Here is a 16,347-nt window from a genome sequence, read left to right as displayed (position 1 = left end):
GTTACTGTATAATGCCCCATTCCCAGCAGTCACCTCTCCAGTCATCACCCAGACACATCCCCTGGTGTTACTGTATAATGCCCCATTCCCAGCAGTCACCTCTCCAGTCATCACCCAGACACATCCCCTGGTGTTACTGTATAATGCCCCATTCCCAGCAGTCATCTCTCCAGTCATCACCCAGACACATTCCCTGGTGTTACTGTATAATACCCCATTCCTGGCAGTCACCTCTCCAGTCATCACCCAGACACGTCCCCTGGTGTTACTGTATAATGTCCCATTCCCAGCAGTCACCTCTCCAGTCATCACCCAGACACATCCCCTGGTGTTACTGTATAATGCTCCATTCCCAGCAGTCACCTCTCCAGTCATCACCCAGACACATCCCCTGGTGTTACTGTATAATGTCCCATTCACGGCAGTCACCTCTCCAGTCATCAGCTAGACACATCCCCTGGTGTTACTGTATAATGTCCCATTCCCAGCAGTCACCTCTCCAGTCATCACCCAGACACGTCCCCCTGGTGTTACTGTATAATGCCCCATTCCCAGCAGTCACCTCTCCAGTCATCACCCAGACACAACCCCTGGTGTTACTGTATAATGCCCCATACCCAGCAGTCACCTCTCCAGTCAGCAGCTGAATGATCTTGTTGGTGAGTTCCAGGATCTTCTGGTCATTGTGTCTCTTATGTATCAGTGGGTCAGTAAGTGAGGTGGAGGCACCGTGATGGGGCTCTAGGTCCTGCTTAGTCCACCTGCAACACGAGGATGGTGGCTGGGGGTCTCATGCTCACCGAATGTCTTCTTCACTATGGTGTAATCCTGCTAAATGGGGGAGACATCAATATCACTGTATATACTCCCAGATCTCCTCACCTCCCCAGTCATGTCCCTGTATTATTATTATTATAGATATAAGTAATGTCATAGTGACATTCCCAGATCCCCTCACCTCCGCAGTCATGTCCCTCTATTATTACTATAGATAAAAGTTATGTAAATGTGATGCTCCCAGATTACCCTCACCCCCAGTCATGTCCCTGTATTATTACTATAGATGTAATTGATGTCACTGTGACATTCTCAGATCCCCTCACCTCCCAGTCATGTCCCTGTATTATTACTATAGATATAAGTGATGTCACTGAGATGCTCCCAGATCCCCCTCACCTCCCCAGTCATGTCCCTGTATTATTACTATAGATGTAATTGATGTCACACTGACATTCTCAGATCCCCTCACCTCCCCAGTCATGTCCCTGTATTATTACTATAGATGTAATTGATGTCACTGTGACATTCCCAGATGTACTCACCTTCCCAGTCATGTCCCTGTATTATTATAATAAATATGTGATGTCACTGTGACATTCCCACATCCCCTCACCTCCCCAGTCATGTCCCTGTATTATCACTATAGATATAAGTGATGTCACTGTGAAGCTCCCAGACCCCCTCACCTCCCCAGTCATGTCCCTGTATTATCACTATAGATATAAGTTATGTCACTGTGAAGCTCCCAGACCCCCTCACCTCCTTATTCATGTCCCTGTATTATCACTATAGATATAAGTGATGTCACTGTGTCTCTCCCAGACCTCCTCACCTCCACAGTCGTGTCCTTGTATTATTACTATAGATATAAGTGATGTCACTGAGATGCTCCCAGATCCCCCTCACCTCCCCAGTCATGTCCCTGTATTATTACTATAGATATAAGTGACATCACTGTGACATCACCACCACTCCAAATGTATAATAATAATAACTAGGTGCTTCATCGCGCCCTACGGGCGCTCTTCACACCGTCGCAAGGGGCTACACCCCATTAAACCCTTGCATGCCTTTCTGGGGTTCAATATTTGTATTATACAGAGTATTACCTGCATTCCTTTGTTAGTGGTTAAATATTGCACAATGAAAGGGCGTGCAATGGTGAAGGAGGCGCAGCCCCTTGCGACGGCGTGAACAGCACCTGCAGGGCACAATGTACAGAATGTAGCAGGTGCGGGGGGGGGGCTGTGGATGGGGGAGGGTGTTTGTAGATGCTGCGGGTAGAGGGGGGGGTGGAAGCGGGGGGCCCGGATGGGGAAGGGTCGGGAGATGCTGCGGGTGGGGGAGGGGCAGAGGAGTGGGGGCTGCAGATGGGGGATGGGGTCCGGAGGTACTGCCGGTGGGGGAAGGGCAGGGGTGCCAAGGGTGGGAGAGGGGCAGGTGCGGGAATGTTGCGGATGGGTGAAGGGTTCCGGAGGTGCTGTTGGATGGGAAGGGGCGGGGGTGGGGTGGGGCAGTTGGGAAGCTCCTGTACTCTCTGTTTTGCTTAGAGCAGCGGTGAATTTAGTGGAGACAGAGGGAGAGGAGGCATCAGGGGGTACGGATTAAGGGGGGGTTCCAGCAGCAGAGCCGGATTAAGGGGGGCAGGGGGTACGTACCATGGGCCCCACAGTTTTATGGGGCCCCCTGGCTGGAGTAGCTCTGTCCCAGCTCAGAAGCTCCCTCGTCCTGCCAGCAACAGCGGCAGCATTGTGTTACAGTCAGCACACGCTGCTGCGTATTGGCAGGTCTGTGGTGTAGCAGGGAGGCAGCAGTCTCCCGGCTTTCTTCTGCCTGTGCGGGTGTGTAGGGGGGGAGCGACCACCTCCTCTGGATTTACCTCTAGCTGAGGGGCCAAAATTCCATAAAAATAAATAAAAATGCCTGGAATTTGCATAAGGGGGGGTGGCTTCGCGGGCGCGATTAGGCCACGCCCCTAATCCCACAGCAGGCACAGCAATGAGATAGGGCCCCTTGTCTTAAGTGCCCTGGGACCCCAGACTCATAATCTGCCCTTGGGGGCATGCCAGCAGCTCACAGAGCGCTGGGCATGCCCCCTCACTGACGAAAACGGGTTCCCTACTGTGAAGCCACGCCCCTTTTGTTGACCACGCCCCCTTTTCGCTGTGTGTTGTTTTGTGTGTGTGTGTGTGTGTGTGTCCCTCCTTCTGTCTGAAGAAAGCTGGGAGGTATGCACCCCTGCCTGTGCCATGCCCATACCATCTGCTTCTGCTGCTGCTCTCCTATAGATTTGCCCAGTTCTGTGACTCATTTGAATAACTCCACCCACCACTGTAACTCCGCCCAGCGTTACAGCACAGAGTCACAGATTAAGGCAAATATATAGGAGATAATAATAAGACACCACAAGCTGCTGTCCCTGTATAATAATAACCATACACAAAAACCTGCTCCCCCCGTATTATAATAATAACAACAGGACACCCCATTCAGCTCTCCATTTATAGTTATAATAAAATGACACCACAGGCTGCTCCCTCTGCAAAAAAATAATAATAATAGAACACAACAGGCTACTACCTTCTGTATAATAAGATTTTACTTACCGATAAATCTATTTCTCATAGTCCGTAGTGGATGCTGGGACTCCGTAAGGACCATGGGGAATAGCGGCTCCGCAGGAGACAGGGCACAAAATAAAAGCTTAAGGATCAGGTGGTGTGCACTGGCTCCTCCCCCTATGACCCTCCTCCAAGCCAGTTAGGATACTGTGCCCGGACGAGCGTACATAATAAGGAAGGATATTGAATCCCGGGTAAGACTCATACCAGCCACACCAATCACACCGTACAACTCGTGATCTGAACCCAGTTAACAGTATGATAAATGCAAAGGAGCCTCTGAAAGATGGCTCAACAATAATAACCCGAATTTTTTTGTAACAATAACTATATACAAGTATTGCAGACAATCCGCACTAGGGATGGGCGCCCAGCATCCACTACGGACTATGAGAAATAGATTTATCGGTAAGTAAAATCTTATTTTCTCTAACGTCCTAAGTGGATGCTGGGACTCCGTAAGGACCATGGGGATTATACCAAAGCTCCCAAACGGGCGGGAGAGTGCGGATGACTCTGCAGCACCGAATGAGAGAACTCCAGGTCCTCCTCAGCCAGGGTATCAAATTTGTAGAATTTAGCAAACGTGTTTGCCCCTGACCAAGTAGCTGCTCGGCAAAGTTGTAAAGCCGAGACCCCTCGGGCAGCCGCCCAAGATGAGCCCACTTTCCTTGTGGAATGGGCTTTTACTGATTTTGGCTGTGGCAGGCCTGCCACAGAATGTGCAAGCTGACTTGTACTACAAATCCAACGAGCAATAGTCTGCTTAGAAGCAGGAGCACCCAGCTTGTTGGGTGCATACAGGATAAACAGCGAGTCAGATTTTCTGACTCCAGCCGTCCTGGAAACATATATTTTCAAGGCCCTGACAACGTCAAGCAACTTAGAGTCCTCTAAGTCCCTAGTAGCCGCAGGCACCACAATAGGTTGGTTCATGTGAAATGCAGAAACCACCTTAGGTAGAAATTGAGGACGAGTCCTCAATTCCGCCCTGTCAGAATGAAATATTAAGTAAGGGCTTTTACATGATAAAGCCGCCAATTCTGACACACGCCTGGCTGAAGCCAAGGCTAACAGCATCGACACCTTCCACGTGAGATATTTTAAGTCTATCGTGGAAAGTGGTTCAAACCAATGTGATTTTAGAAAACTCAACACAACATTGAGATCCCAAGGTGCCACTGGACGCACAAAAGGAGGCTGTATGTGCAGCACCCCTTTCACAAATGTCTGAACTTCAGGTACTGAAGCCAGTTCTTTCTGGAAGAAAATCGACAAGGCCGAAATTTGAACCTTAATGGAACCTAATTATAGGCCCATAGACAGTCCTGTTTGCAGGAAATGCAGGAAACGACCCAGTTGAAATTCCTCTGTAGGGGCCTTCTTGGCCTCACACCACGCAACATATTTACGCCAAATACGATGATAATGTTTTGCGGTTACTTCCTTCCTGGCTTTGACCAGGGTAGGGAATGCCCTTTTCCTTTAGGATCCGGCGTTCAACCGCCATGCCGTCAAACGCAGCCGCGGTAAGTCTTGGAACAGACAAGGCCCCTGCAGTAGCAGGTCCTTTCTTAGAGGTAGAGGCCACGGTTCGTCCGTGAGCATCTCTTGAAGTTCCGGGTACCAAGTCCTTCTTGGCCAATCCGGAACCACGAGTATAGTTCTTACTCCTCTCCTTCTTATGATTCTCAATACTTTTGGTATGAGAGGCAGAGGAGGGAACACATACACTGACTGGTACACCCACGGCGTTACCAGAGCGTCCACTGCTATTGCCTGAGGGTCCCTTGACCTGGCGCAATATTTGTCCAGTTTTTTGTTTAGACGTGACGCCATCATGTCCACCTTTGGTTTTTCCCAACGGTTTACAATCAGGTGGAAGACTTCCGGGTGAAGTCCCCACTCTCCCGGGTGAAGGTCGTGTCTGCTGAGGAAGTCTGCTTCCCAGTTGTCCACTCCCGGAATGAACACTGCTGACAGTGCTATCACATGATTTTCCGCCCAGCGAAGAATCCTTGCAGCTTCTGCCATTGCCCTCCTGCTTCTCGTGCCGCCCTGTCTGTTTACGTGGGCGACTGACGTGATGTTGTCCGATTGGATCAACACCGCCTGACCCTGAAGCAGAGGTTTTGCTTGACTTAAGGCATTGTAAATGGCCCTTAGTTCCAGAATGTTTATATGAAGAGACGTTTCCATGCTTGACCACAAGCCCTGGAAATTCCTTCCCTGTGTGACTGCTCCCCAGCCTCTCAGGCTGGCATCCGTGGTTACCAGGATCCAATCCTGAATGCCAAATCTGCGCCCCTCTAGTAGATGAGCACTCTGCAGCCACCACAGGAGAGACACCCTTGTCCTTGTCGACAGGGTTATCCGCTGATGCATCTGAAGATGCGATCCGGACCATTTGTCTAGTAGATCCCATTGAAACGTTCTTGCATGGAATCTTCCAAATGGAATCGCTTCGTAAGAAGCCACCATTTTCCCCAGGACCCTCGTGCACTGATGTACTGAGACCTGTCCTGGTTTTAGGAGGTTCCTGACTAGCTCGGATAACTCCCTGGCCTTCTCCTCCGGGAGAAACACCTTCTTCTGGACTGTGTCCAGAATCATTCCTAGGAACAGTAGACGTGTCGTTGGAATCAGCTGCGATTTTGGAATATTTAGAATCCACCCGTGCTGACGTAGTACTACCTGAGATAGTGCCACTCCGACTTCTAACTGTTCCCTGGTTCTTGCCCTTATCAGGAGATCGTCCAAGTAAGGGATAATTAAGATGCCTTTTCTTCGTAGAAGAATCATCATTTTGGCCATTACCTTGGTAAAAACCCGAGGCGCCGTGGACAATCCAAACGGCAGCGTCTGAAACTGATGACAGTTTTGTACTACAAACCTGAGGTACCCTTGGTGAGAAGGGTATATTGGGACGTGGAGATAAGCATCCTTGATGTCCAGAGACACCATATAGTCCCCTTCTTCCAGGTTCGCTATCACTGCTCTGAGTGACTCCATCTTGAACTTGAACCCTTTTATGTAAGTGTTCAAAGATTTTAGATTTAAGATTGGTCTCACCGAGCCGTCCGGCTTCGGTACCACAAACAGCGTGGAATAATACCCCTTTCCCTGTTGTAAGAGGGGTACCTTGATTATCACCTGCTGGGAATACAGCTTGTGAATGGCTTCCAGAACTGCCTCCCTGTCGGAGGGAGACTTTGGTAAAGCAGACTTCAGGAACCGATGAGGAGGAAACGCCTCGAATTCCAGTTTGTACCCCTGTGATACTACCTGTAGAATCCAGGGATCCACTTGCGAGTGAGCCCACTGCGCGTTGAAATTCTTGAGACGGGCCCCCACCATGTCGGAGTCTGCTTGTAAAGCCCCAGCGTCATGCTGAAGACTTGGCAGAAGCAGGGGAGGGCTTCTGCTCCTGGGAAGCGGCTGCATGGTGCAGTCTTTTTCCTCTTCCTCTGCCCTTGGGCAGAAAAGAGTGGCCTTTTGCTCGCTTGTACTTATGGGAACGAAAGGACTGAGTTTGAAAAGACTGTGGCCCTCATTCCGAGTTGTTCGCTCGCAAGGCGATTTCAGCAGAGTTACACACGCTAAGCCGCCGCCTACTGGGAGTGAATCTAAACTTCTTAAATGTGCGACCGATGTATGCGCAATATTGCGATCAAAAACGAGTTAGCAGTTTTAGAGTAACTCCAGACTTACTCTGCCTGTGCGATCAATTCAGTGCTTTTCGGTCCCGGCTGACGTCATAAACACACCCAGCGTTCGCCCAAGCACTCCCACCGTTTCTCCGGACACGCCTGCGTTTTTTCCGGAAACGGTAGCGTTTCCAGCCACACGCCCCTAAAACGCCGTACATCCGCCCAGTAACACCCATTTCCTGTCAATCACAATGCGATCGCCGGAGCGATGAAAAAGCCGTGAGTAAAAATACTTTCTTCTTAGTAAAGTTACTTGGCGCATGCGCAGTGCGAACATTACGCATGCGCACTAAGAGAATTCTCACTGCGATGCGATGAAAAATACCGAGCGAACAACTCGGAATGAGGGCCCGTGTCTTTTTCTGCTGATGTGAAGTAACCTGGGGTAAAAAGGTGGATTTTCCAGCCGTTGCCGTGGCCACCAGGTCCGATAGACCAGCCCCAAATAACTCCTCCCCCTTATACGGCAATACTTCCATGTGCCGTTTGGAATCTGCATCCCCTGACCACTGTCGCGTCCATAATGCTCTTCTGGCAGAGATGGACATTGCGCTTACTCTTGATGCCAGGGTACAAATATCCCTCTGCGCATCACGCATATATAGCAATGCATCCTTTAAATGTTCTATAGTTAACAAAATATTGTCCCTATCCAGGGTATCAATATTCTCCATCAGGGAATCCGTCCATGCGACTCCAGCACTGCACATCCAGGCTGATGCGATTGCTGGTCGCAGTATAACACCAGTATGTGTGTATATACTTTTTAGGATATTTTCCAGCCTCCTATCAGCTGGTTCTTTGAGGGTGGCCGTATCAGGGGACGGCAACGCTACTTGTTTAGATAAACGTGTGAGCGCCTTATCTACCCTAGGGGGTGTTTCCCACCGCGCCCTAACCTCTGGCGGGAAAGGGTATAGTGCTAATAATTTATTAGAAATTAGCTGTTTTTTATCGGGGGAAACCCACGCTTTATCACACACCTCATTTATTTCATCTGACTCAGGAAAAACTATTGGCAGTTTTTTCACACCCCACATAATACCCGTCTTTGTGGTACTTGTAGTGTCAGAAAGGTTCAATGCCTCTTTCATTGCCGTGATCATGTAACGTGTGGCCCTACTGGACATTACGTTTGTCTCATCACCGTCGACACTAGACTCAGTATCTGTGTCAGGGTCTGTGTCGACCCACTGAGGTAACGGCCGTTTTAAGGCCCCTAACGGTGTCTGAGACGCCTGAACAGGCACTAATTGATTTGCCGGCTTTCTCATATCGTCAACAGTTTTTTGCAAATTGCTGACATTATCACTTAATTGTTTAAACACAATCATCCAGTCAGGTGTCGACTCCCTAGGGGGTGACATCACTAACACAGGCAACTGCTCCGCCTCCACCTCATTTTCCTCCTCATACATGTCGACACACGCGTACCGACACACAGCACACACACCGGGAATGCTCTGATAGAGGACAGGACCCCACTTAGCCCTTTGGAGAGACAGAGGGAGAGTCTGCCAGCACACACCCAGCGCTATATATATATACAGGGATAACCTTATATAAGTGTTAAACCCTTATAGCTGCTGTTTTATATTGTTATCTGCTGCCAAAATGCCCCCCCTTCTCTTTTTTACCCTGATTCAGAAGCAGGACTGCAGGGGAGAGTCAGGGAGCCGTCCTTCCAGCGGAGCTGTGAGGGAAAATGGCGCCAGTGTGCTGAGGAGATAGGCTCCGCCCCTTCACGACGTCCTTATCTCCCGCTTTTTCTGTGTAAAATGGCAGGGGATAAAATACATCCATATAGCCCAGGAGCTATATGTGATGTATTCCTTTAGCCACCTAAGGTATATTTCTGTTATATTGCGTCTCAGGGCGCTCCCCCCCCCAGCGCCCTGCACCCTCAGTGACCGGAGTGTGAAGTGTGCTGAGAGCAATGGCGCACAGCTGCGGTGCTGTGCGCTACCTTAGTCTGAAGACAGGATGTCTTCTGCCGCCGATTTCACCGGACCTCTTCGTCTCTTCTGGCTCTGTAAGGGGGACGGCGGCGCGGCTCCGGTGACCCATCCAGGCTGTACCTGTGATCGTCCCTCTGGAGCTAATGTCCAATAGCCTAAGAAGCCCAATCCACTCTGCACTCAGGTGAGTTCGCTTCTTCTCCCCTTAGTCCCACGATGCAGTGAGCCTGTTGCCAGCAGGACTCACTGAAAATAATAAACCTAAACTAAAACTTTTATTCTAAGCAGCTCAGGAGAGCCACCTAGATTGCACCCTTCTCGGCCGGGCACAAAAATCTAACTGAGGCTTGGAGGAGGGTCATAGGGGGAGGAGCCAGTGCACACCACCTGATCCTTAAGCTTTTATTTTGTGCCCTGTCTCCTGCGGAGCCGCTATTCCCCATGGTCCTTACGGAGTCCCAGCATCCACTTAGGACGTTAGAGAAAATAATAACAACAGGACACCACAGCCTGCTTCCCCTGTATAATAATAATGACAGGACACCACAGGCTGCTGCTCCTGCATAATAATAATAATAATAATAATAATAATAATAATAATAAGTGGACACCACTAGCTACTCCTTCTTTATAATATTAATAATAGGACAACATAGGCTGCTCCTCCTGTATAATAATAATAATAATAATAATAATAATAACAGCATGCCACAGGCTGATCCCCTGTATAAAAATAATAACAACAACAACAACAACTGCACACCACAGGCTACTCCCCCTGTATAATAGGATTTTAATACCTACAGGTAAATCCTTTTCTCTTAGTCCGTAGAGGATGCTGGGGTCATCATTAGAACCATGGGGTATAGACGGGATCCGCAGGAGATATGGGCACTTTAAGACTTTGAAAGGGTGTGAACTGGCTCCTCCCTCTATGCCCCTCCTCCAGACTCCCATTATAGGAACTGTGCCCAGGGAGACGGACATTTCGAAGAAAGGATTTATTGTTAAACTAAGGTGAGATCCATACCAGCTCACACCTCAACCATACCGCAGAACATGGCATTCAACAGAACACAGGCCAACGGCATGAACAATTGCAGCAACAGGCTGACAAGAAACGTAACACTATGCTGGGGGAAGAGAGATGCAGAGGCACACTTTAGTAATAGGATGTGCAATCCAGGTTCCCCCCTTTTTTCCACTATATTTGTGTATATATTGTACACTGGAAGGCCGGCTTCCTTCCTCTGGATTGGCACTCCTCCCATTCACCCTCAGGTGTTTTAATTGGCTGGGTTCCTGCATCTCAGATCACACATTGATAAGGCCCTATTTAGAGGTAAGTCCTGTATAAATTTATAGAATGTGATAATATTAGGGATGTTATGGACCCATGTGATGAAGTCACCTGGCCGCGGTACATGGGCCCGCATATTTGCGCAAATGTGTGCTAAGAACTTCAATTATACTCCATGGTGGTCATTCCGAGTTGTTCGCTCTGTAAATTTCTTCGCATCGCAGCGATTTTCCACTTAGTGCGCATGCGCAATGTCCGCACTGCGACTGCGAAAAGTAAATTTGCTAAGAAGTTTGGTATTTTACTCACGGTATTACGAGGTATATTCTTCGTTCTGGTGATTGGAGTGTGATTGACAGGAAGTGGGTGTTTCTGGGCGGAAACAGGCCGTTTTATGGGTGTGTGCGGAAAAACGCTACCGTTTCTGGGAAAAACGCGGGAGTGGCTGGAGAAACGGAGAAGTGTCTGGGCGAACGCTGGGTGTGTTTGTGACGTCAAACCAGGAACGACAAGCACTGAACTGATCGCAGATGCCGAGTAAGTCTGGAGCTACTCAGAAACTGCTGAGAAGTGTCTATTCGCAATTTTGAGAATCTTTCGTTCACAATTCTACTATGCTAAGATTCAGTCCCAGTAGGCGGCGGCTTAGCTTGTGCAAAGCTGCTAACAGCAGCTTGTGAGCGAACAACTCGGAATGACCACCCATGTTAATTGTGAGGGTTTATTTAAATTATTTTTATTATCAGTGTTCTTAGTGCTAAGAGTGTGCATCTGCATCTCTCTTCCCCCAGCATAGTAGTAGAAGCCTCAGCATGATAGCACCTCTTGATATCTTTAGTAATAGGATGTGCAATCCAGGTTCCGCCCTTAAGAAACGTAACACAGCATATGTGTAACCATAACTATTAACTGCAGATACAGTACGCACTGGGACGGGCGCCAAGCATCCTCCACGGACTAAGAGAAAAGGATTTACCGGTAAGTATTAAAATCCTATTTTCTCATACGTCCTAGAGGATGCTGGGGTCACCATTAGAACCATGGGATTATACCAAAGCTCTAGAACGGATGGGAGAGTGCGGACGACTCTGCAGCACCGATTGACCAAACTTAAGGTCTCCATCGGCCAAGGTGTCAAACTTATAGAACTGTGCAAAAGTGTTTGGCCCCGACCAAGTAGCTGCTCGGCAAAGTTGCAATGCCGAGACCCCCCCGGGCAGCCACCCAGGATGAGCCCACCTTCCTAGTGGAATGGGCCTTCACTGATTCCGGTTATGGCAATCCAGCAGTGGAATGGGCCTGCTGAATCGTGTTTCAGATACAGCGCGCAATGGTCTGCTTGAAAGCAGGACACCCAACCTTGTTGGGAGCATACAGGACAAATAGAGCTTCTGTTTTTCTGAAGTGAGCCGTTCTGGTGACATAAATCTTTAAAGCTCTGACCACATCCAGAGATTTTGAATCAACGAAGGCATCAGTAGCCACAGGTACCACGATAGGTTTGTTATGTGGAAAGAGGAAACCACCTTTGGGAAAAATTGCTGACGTGTCCTCAATTCAGCTCTATCTTCATGGAAGATCAAATAAGGGCTCTTGTGAGACAAGGCCGCCAACTCAGACACCCACCTTGCAGATGCCAAGGCCAACAGGATGACCACTTTCCAAGTGAGGAATTTCAACACCACCTTCCATAAAGGTTCAAACCAATGTGATTGAAGGAACTGCAACACCACATTAAGATCCCATGGTGCCAATGGAGGTTGGATGTGCAATACGCCCTTCAGGAAAGTCTGAACTTCTGGAAGGGAGGCCAATTGTTTCTGAAAGAAAATCGATAAGGCTGAAATCTGAACCTTGATTGAGCCCAATTTTAGGCCTGCATCCACACCTGCTTGTAGAAAATGGGGAAACCATCCTAGCTGAAACTCTTCCGTAGGAGCCTTCTTGGATTCACACCAAGACACATATTTTCTCCAAATATGGTGGTAATGTATAGACGTTACCCCTTTTCTGGCCTGAATAAGTGTGGGAATGACTTCACTGAGAATAACCTTACGTGCTAGGATTTTGCGTTCAACTGCCACGCCGTCAAACGTAGCCGCGGTAAGTCCTAATACACGCACAGAGGCCAGGGATCTCCGATGAGTAAGTCCTGAAGATCTGGATACCAAGCCCTCCTTGGCCAGTCTGGAACTATGAGGATCGCTCGGATCTTTGTTCTTCTTATGATCTTTAGAACTTTTGGAATGAGAGGAAGTGAAGGCAATACATACACCGACTGAAACACCCACGGTGTCAAGGGAGCATCCACTGCAATCGCTTGAGGGTCCCTTGACATTGAACAATATCTCTGAAGCTTCTTGTTGAGACGAGAAGCCATCATGTCTACTTGAGGAGTTCCCCAATGACCTGTCACCTCTGCGAAGACTTCTTGGTGGAGGCCCCAATCTCCTGGATGGAGATCGTGTCTGCTGAGGAAGTCTGCTTCCCAGATGTCCACTCCTGGAATGAAGATTGCTAACAGAGCGCTTGTATGCTTTTCCGCCCAGCGAAAATTCCTTGTGGCTTCTGCCATCGCCGCTCTGCTTTTCGTTCCGCCCTGACGGTTTATGTACGCTACTGCTGTTACATTGTCTGACTGGATCAGTACAGGTAGATCTCGAAGAAGATGTTCCACTTGTAGGAGGCCGTTGTAAATTTCCCTTAGCTCCAGAACATTTATGTGGAGACAAGTCTCCTGACTTGACCATCTTCCTTGGAAGTTTTCTCCCATGGTGACTGCCCCCCAGCCTCGGAGGCTTGCATCCGTGGTCACTAGGATCCAGTCCTGTATCCCGAACCTGTGCCTCTCTAGGAGGTGAGAGCTGTGCAGCCACCACAGGAGTGATACCCTCGTCTTGGACGACAGGATTATCTTCTGGTGCATGTGTAGATGGGACCCGGACCACTTGTTCAAGAGGTCGCGCTGGAACACTCTAGCATGTAACCTGCCAAACTGAATGGCCTCGTAGGCCACAACCCTCTTCCCCAGCAACCGAATGCATTGATGGATTGACACTATTGGTGGTTTCAGAATTTGTTTGACCAGACTCTGAAGTTCCAGAGCCTTTTCCACAGGAAGAAAGACTCTCTGTAGTTCTGTGTCCAATATCATTCCCAAAAATGACAACCGCATCATCGGAATCAACTGTGATTTTGGCAAGTTTAGGAACCAACCATGTTGTTGAAGAACTGTCATGGAGAGTGCAACGTTCCGGACCAACTGGTCCCTGGATCTCGCCTTTATCAGGAGATCGTTCAAGTATGGGATAATTGTGACTCCTTGCTTGCGAAGGAGAACAATCATCTCCGCCATTAATTTGGTGAAAATCCTCGGAGCCGTGGATGGACCAAACGGCAACGTTTGAAATTGGTAATGACACTCCTGAATTGCAAATCTCAGGTAAGCCTGGTGTGGAGGATAAATGGGAACATGTAAGTAGGCATCTTTTATGTCCACCGACACCATAAAATCCCCTTCCTCCAGGCTGGAGATCACTGCTCGGTGATCACTGCTCGGTGAGACATCTTGAATTTGAATCTCATTAGGTAGAAATTCTGAGATTTCATGTTATAGGATTGGTCTGACCGAGACGTCCGGCTTCGGGACCACAAACAGGCTCGAATAAAAACCTTCTCCCTGTTGTGACTGGGGAACCTTAATGATAACTTGATTTTGACACAATTTTTGTATTGCGTCACAAATTACCTCCCTGTCCGGAAGAAAAGCTGGTAAGGCCGATTTGAAAAAACAGCGAGGGGGGACGTCTTGAAACTCCAGCTAGTACCCTTGGGATACTATTTGTAAAATCCAAGGGTCTAGGTTCGAACGAACCCAAAACTGACTTAAAAATTTGAGACGGGCCCCCACCAGTGCGGACTCCCGCATAGGAGCCCCGACGTCATGCGGTGGAATTGGCAGAAGCCTGGGAGGACTTCTGCTCCTGGGAGCCTGACAAGGCTGGATATCGTTTACCTCTTCCCCTTCCTCTAGTAGCAAGGAAGGAAGAACCTCTGCCATTTCTGAATTTATTGGGCCGAAAGGATTGCATCTGATAATGGTACGTTTTCTTTTGTTGTGAACATAAGGTAAAAAGAATGAATTACCCGCGGTAGCCTAGACTCCAAATCATCAAGGTCGTCTCCAAATAAGGTCTTACTTTTATATGGTAGAGATTCCGTACTTTTCTTGGAGTCAGCATCAGCATTCCATTGGTGAATCCACAACGCACGCCTAGCTGAGACAGCCATGGCATTGGCCTTTGATCACAAAAGACCAATATCTCTCACAGCTTCCTTAAGGTATGCTGCAGCGTCCTTGATATAACCCAGTGTCAAGAGGATACTATCCCTATCTAGGGTATCTATATCAGATGACAAATTATCTGCCCACTTTTCGATAGCACTACTTACCCACGCAGACTCAATGACAGGTCGGAGTAGTGTACCCGTGGTCACATAAATGGACTTCAATGTAGTTTCTTGTTTACGATCCGCAGGATCCTTATGGGCCGCCGTGTCAGGTGACGGGAGAGCCACCTTTTCAGACAAATGAGACAAGGCCTTGTCCACAGTGGGGGGTGACTCCCACTTTTCCCTATCCGTCGAGGGAAATGGATAAGCTGCCATAATTCTTTTGGGAATCTGAAACTTTTTGTCAGGACCGTCCCAAACTTTTTGAAATAGCGTGTTCAGTTCATGAGAGGGATGAAACGATATCTCAGGTTTCCTTTGTTTATACATACAGACCCTTTTATCAGGGACAGCCGGGTCCTCCGTGATATGTAATACATCTTTAACCACCACAATCATGTACTGAATGCTTTTTGCCAATTTTGGGTCTAACCTGGAATCGCTATAGTCAACACTGGAATCAGTGTCCGTGTCGATATCAGTGTCTGCCAACTGGGCCAACTTACGTTTTTGTGACCCTGAGGAGACCTGACTTTGGAATAACATATCCCCCACAGATTTCTTCCATGCCTGGGTCTGAGACTCAGACTTATCTAGCCTCTTACTAATAAGAGGAACACATTTACCCAATCAGGAGTCGGCGGTGCCGACAGGGTCACCCCCGCAGCCGTTTTTGTCCCTAATACAGCCTCCTCCAGGGAAGAGCCTTCAGCCTCAGACATGTCGACGCACGTGCACCAAACACCCACAGACACACCGGACATATAGGGGACAGACCCACAGTAGAGTCTGTCAGAGAGACACAGAGATTTGCCAGCTCACAACCCAGCGCCAAATCACCGGTTCTGAAACACTAAAGAATTCCCCAGACCTGCAGCGCTTTATATTAAATATATATATATACATATATTGCACCAATATTTCTGTGCCCCCCCTCCGTTTTGCACCCTGATACTTATTCAGAAGTGTGAGGAAGGACCAGCGTCTCTGCAGCCTGTGTAGCGGAAAATGGCACTGAGCGAGCTGTGAGGACGAAGCTCCACCCCTTAATGGCGCGGTTCAGTCCCGCTTTTTTTAAATATATATTTATACTGGCGGGGGATAGGACAGTGCCTAGGCACTTATGTCCCCTTTTGCCAGTTTATTTTGAGGCTTTTCTGCTGCCCAGGGCACCCCCCTCCCGCACCCTGTAGTGCTGCTGTGTGTGTGGGTGCATGGCGCGCAGCGTGTGATCGCTGTGCTGTACCTCAGAATGCCGTCACTGAAGTCTTCTTGATCTTCTTCTACTCACCTGTCTTCTGACTTCTGGCTCTGTAAAGGGGGGTGACGGCCGGCTCTGGGAACGAGCATCTAGGCGTACCTAGCGATCAGACCCTCAGGAGCTAATGGCGTCCTGTCAGCCAGAAGCAGAGCCATTGAACTCACAGAAGTAGGTCTGCTTCTCTCACCTCAGTCCCACGATGCAGGGAGACTATTGCCAGCAGTCCTCCCTGAAAATAAAAAACCTAACATAACTTTTTCCGGGA

The 16,347-nt window shown here is 48.7% G+C and overlaps 1 protein-coding gene across 4 annotated transcripts in view; it reads right to left on the bottom strand.

Annotated features, from left to right (window-relative positions):
- Positions 1-16,347, bottom strand: part of LOC134984606 (zinc finger protein 271-like) — a 52,300-nt gene that overhangs the window by 34,778 nt on the left and 1,175 nt on the right. For 2 of the 4 annotated variants that reach the window (XM_063950150.1, XM_063950153.1), the window contains exon 2: positions 618-831. The gene's annotated coding sequence lies outside the window, so the exon portion shown is untranslated. The remainder of the gene's footprint in view (positions 1-617; positions 832-16,347) is intronic. The other 2 variants (XM_063950152.1, XM_063950151.1) reach the window with 2 other exon arrangements.

This window comes from Pseudophryne corroboree, assembly GCF_028390025.1.
Source record: "Pseudophryne corroboree isolate aPseCor3 chromosome 3 unlocalized genomic scaffold, aPseCor3.hap2 SUPER_3_unloc_7, whole genome shotgun sequence".
In the NCBI taxonomy this organism is placed as follows: domain Eukaryota; kingdom Metazoa; phylum Chordata; class Amphibia; order Anura; family Myobatrachidae; genus Pseudophryne; species Pseudophryne corroboree.
This window is presented reverse-complemented; position numbering and strand designations above follow the sequence as displayed.